The following is a 5161-nucleotide window of genomic DNA, read 5'->3' as shown; positions in this document are numbered from 1 at the left end:
CTGTAAGGTTTCCTGGTAACATTTTGTATGTGAGATTTGTGTATTATTGAGTTTTATTCTCATTTTAGTCTACTCCTTTATGTTTTGCTTCTAGTTGTAATAATCTGGTCCTCTTGTTCCTAGGTAAGCAGTGTATAGCTATTATACTCACAGAATGATGTAGGGAAGCAAGCTCTCGGAGGTACCTCTCACTCTCTGCATAAAGCATTTTGCAATATGTTATCTCTTGATGTCTCATTTCTCTTCCATTCATGTGGTCAGTCTGTTACTTTGAATTAACAGTCACCGAGGGCTGTTCAGAATTCACATAACATCTTTCCACCAAAGATTTAAGAAGAAAGCAGAGAAGACATGGAATCTTTAGTGTGGGGAGACCCAAAACAGTTCGGTTCTGTTATGTTCTGGTATAAAATCATTAGTAGAACTGACACTTCGTGACATTTGTGCTATGTTCACAGGTCTTTGAAATTGCTTATAAGATTTTACTGCCCACTTGAAGAAATATATATTCAGTGCCTCTTCTGTGCCATGTGAAATGTTTGGAAGTGGATGAATGCAGTTTTAGAAATATCTTTGGGAAAGTAGCTTTTTTGTTTTTTAAAGGGAAAACATTTGATCATCTAATTAACTACTAGCATAGGTTTATTAGGTGTTAATTGTATTAATTGTTATTTAGCTAATTAAGAGGAATTGGTAATGTTTAACCCTTGTAAGCCAAAGAACCAAAAATTGGTCAGCTTATTTGGAATAAATTAAAGCTGACTATGCAAATACAATCCTAATCAAATGTGTTTATACTATACCACTACTGATTCTGTTGTCCAGAATTTAACGCATTGATCTTGTGATAATGAATACTTTGAAATTGTGAAGCAGTATAAAGTGTACTTGTTTTATTTGTTCTAGTGACAAAAATTGTAGTCAGCTTATGGTTTGATTGGGAGAAGAAATAAGTTCTCTATTGCTCAAAGCAATTAAGCAACCTCAAAACTTAGCAGCTTAAAACAACTGTAGTTTCTATGTGTTCAAAATCAGGAACGTGGCTGTATGGTTCTGGCTCCAAATCTCATGACTTTTGTAGTTAAATGTAATCTAAAGGTTCAGCTGAGATAAAATGTGCTTCCAGGCTCATGGGGTAGTTCACAGGCCTCAGTTCCTTACAGGCTGTGACTAGAGACATCATAGGTTACCTGAGTGCCCTCATGATGTTGCAACCAGATTCTCCCAGAATAATCCAAGAAAGTGTACCTATGATTAAAGCCACAACATTTATACAACCTAATCTTGGGAATAATACCATCATTTTTGTCATATTCTATTGCTTTTACAGGCCAAATGGGGAAAGGACTACACAAGAGTAAATACACAGGTGAGATGATTCAGGCTCATCTTGGAGTTTGGCTACTACAGCTATCTTAATCTAAGGGGTTATATAGATATTTAATTTGTCCATTCCTTAGCATTTGAAAACAATGTAAAATATTGCTTTGGAATATATAGGGACATTTCTTTGGAGTCTAGTTTGATCTGTTCATCATTCCAAAAAATGTATGTTAAATTAAATATGAATGAGTAGCAGTGAGAACTCCAGAGAGAGGTAGTTATCCTGCATAGGTAAATTTAACAGACTTGATTGCTTACTAAAATATGGGCAGAGAGATGATAAAAAAAATTACCTGCAGGTTTTTTATTTGGCTGGCCTAGTAGAAGGTATCGGAGAAGGCAGTGGCACCCCACTCCAGTACTCTTGCCTGGAAAATCCCATGGATGGAGGAGCCTGGTAGGCTGCAGTCCATGGGGTCGCTAAGAGTCGGATACGACTGAGCGACTTCACTTTCACTCACTTTCATGCATTGGAGAAGGAAATGGCAACCCACTCCAGTGTTCTTGCCTGGAGAATCCCAGGGACGGGGGAGCTTGGTGGGCTGCCGTCTATGGGGTCGCACAGAGTCGGACACGACTGAAGCAACTTAGCAGCAGCAGTAGAAGGTAGGGCCAGTCATTGAAAGAATTCTAAAAGAAGACTAAATATACAGGAAAGAAGATAGACTTGAGTTTGACTACAGTGACTATTTCTGTGAGAAATTGTAGCAACAGTATTTGACCCATAGTAAGCACTCACATACTGTGTGAATAGATCCAAATGGATATACATTGGCAGTTAGGTAACTAACTGAATCTTAGGAGAAATGAGAGATAGTTGAAAATCCTTAGCAAATAGATACTTCTGAATGATGGGAATGTATTAATGTAAGATTATATACAGATTTGGAAGTGAGAAAGAGCTAAGGATGAGTATCAATATTGAAGGGATGGTAAGTAAGGAAGACCAAGAGAATGCAGTGTCATTGAAGAGAGTGTTTTAGGAAGAGTGGTCAACAGTTACGCTAAGTAAAATGTGGGCACAGAAATGATACCTACTAAATTCACAGTCAGATGACTGGTGAGAATAATTTCAGTGTTAAGGCAGGGGCAGACATGCAGACAGCTCTAACAAAGAGACTAGAGCAGTAGCTTGAGAGCTGGCAGTATGTCAAGGAAGGCCTTTTATTTCTAAAAATGGGAGACCATGCAGCCATACATAGATCAAGACGCTGTATTACCAGTTCCCTAGAGATCCTCGTTTCTCTGCTAGTTTCTAGCCGTCTACCTAGAGTAACCACTGTGCTGACAATGCCATGGATTTTTTTTGTTGCTTTATTAATAAAACCATATATTTTCTCCTTTGAGTGGCTTTACTTCGTGTTTGTAAAATTAATCCATGTAACTATATATAGTGATAGACTGATGAGTATCACTGCTGTAGTTCATTGTGTGGATGTAGCATAACATCCACTTAACTTTTAATGGGCATTTGGGTATAGTTTGAAGGTTGGGCTCTTAGCAAAAATGCTGCTATAAACATTTCTGTACAGTGTCCTCTGGGTGTGTATGTGTGTATATATGTCTTAACAGGGTTTGCTTATGTATCAGGAGGCCATCTTTCATAATGAAGTTCTGTTCTGTATTCTAGCCCTTTGTCAGTGTGTCAGATTCTAATCAGGGGGCAAAAATGATATCAATTGAACAGAAATAAAAGAATTACTGACCATGCAGTTAGGTAACTGAAAGAGTAACAAGAATTTTGAAGTATTATGGAAAGAGCAGCTGCAGTAACTATTAAAACCTAAGGTCAAGACAACAGAGAAAAGGTTGGAATATTAAAACTTAGAAGTTTGGGCCAGGTTCCCTTGGGACTGAAACTCAGATCTCTGAAGAGGAGAGGCTGACAGCTGAAGGGAGAAGAGAGTCCACACTGGATTCAGCAGCTGATATAAGAAACTGCAGCACCACAAAGAAGAGGCACACTGAGTTGAGAAAGAAACTGCAAGAAGACAGTCCGCAGGAAAGACAAGTCTTTCTCTAGCCTTTCAGTCTCTAGCAACTGCTATAAGCAGAGCCTAACAGGAAACCAGTCTACAAAGTAGAAATGTGGTTGCAGAGTATGGAAGAGATTTCTTTCAGAGCCCAGAGATAAGAATTGATAAAAGGCAGCTAACCACAACTAACTCAAGAAAATAATAGTACTATATCTGTTAAGATGAATATCTAATTATAAACTTCACACAAATAAAACTCCATGATAGAATTCACTAATGAATTCTAGGGAAAAGATTAACCTTGACCCCTAATTTACACTATGCAGAAGAATTAATTTGAGATGAATTATTGACCTAAATGTAAAAGCTAGATCAAGCTTCTAAATAGAAACCACAAGAATATCTTCTTGACCTTTGAATTGGCAAGCATTTCTTTTTAAAGACACCAAAAGCACTAACAAATTGGTAAGGTGGATTACATACTAAGAAGTTTGAATCAAAAGACACTTAGTAAACAGGTAAAGACTGGCAAGAAATATTCTCAATACATGTATCTGACAAAGGACTTAATCAGAATGTTTTGAAAAGTGCAAACACAAGAAAAAGACAACTCAAAAAACTAACAAAAACCTGAAAATCTCATCACAAAAGGAAATACCCAAATAAGCATTTGAAAATGAAATAGCTAATGGAGCAGCCAGAAACTGCCAACAGAATTACACTGGAATACTATTTGGTGATATCTACTAATGGGGCTTCCCTGGTAGCTCAGCTGGTAAAGAGTCTGCCTGAAATGCAGGAGACCTGGTTCGATTCCTGGGTCAGGAAGATCCCTTGGAGAAGGGACAGGCTGCCCACTCCAGCATTCTTGGGCTTCCCTGGTGGCTCAGGTGGTAAAGAGTCTGCCTGAAATGCAAGAGACCTGGTTCAATTCCTGGGTCAGGAAGATCCCTTGGAGAAGGGACAGGCTGCCCACTCCAGCATTCTTGGGCTTTCCCTGGTGGTTCAGGTGGTAAAGAATCCACCTGCAGTGCGGGAGACATGGGTTTGGAAGATAGCCAGGAGGGGGCACAGCAATCCACTCCAGTATTCTTGCCTAGAGGATCCACATGGACAGGAGAGCCTGGCAGGCTCCATGGGGTCACAAAGAGTCTGACTCGACTGAGCGGCAGCACAGCAGCTAATGATCAACATGCCCATCCTGTGACCAGGGTAAGACAGAGCCTTTGAAAGTCTCTGTAAAGGAACAACATGGACCTGTAGGTCCAAGAGTCTGTCAGTCCTCAGTAAAGAACAACTGACTGAAAACCCAACTGACAATCCCATAAACAGAAAACCATTTCTGAGTTTTTCAAGGAAAGAAAATAGAAAATATTTTAATCCTCTTTAAAAATGAATAAAGAGGAAGGAACACAGACCCACTAATGCTCTTGACAGTGATGCTTCCCCATGTTTTGTTTTGTTTTGTTTTTAATTTTTAATATATACCTCCATCTTTGTGATTTTCATTTGTTCTCGATTTTATAAGCATCTTTTTGGCTCAAAATATCGCATAAATAATTTATTTTGCTGCACAGATGTTAATAGGTAAGGTAGGTAATTCACCTGTAGGTAATTCACCTACAGATGAGTGTTGGACACACTTTTGTTTCTGTTGGACAAATAGAAAAATGTAACAGCTGAGTCTTATGGTAAGTGTATGTTAAAACTATGAACATTGCCCCACTGTCTTCAGTTCAGTTCAGTCACTCAGTCGTGTCGACTCTTTGTGACCCCATGAATCACAGCACGCCAGGCCTCCC

The sequence above is a fragment of the Bos mutus genome, chromosome 5 (genome assembly GCF_027580195.1).
Source record: "Bos mutus isolate GX-2022 chromosome 5, NWIPB_WYAK_1.1, whole genome shotgun sequence".
NCBI lineage: Eukaryota > Metazoa > Chordata > Mammalia > Artiodactyla > Bovidae > Bos > Bos mutus.
The sequence above is the reverse complement of the archived record's forward strand: the minus strand, read 5'-3'. Positions refer to the sequence as shown.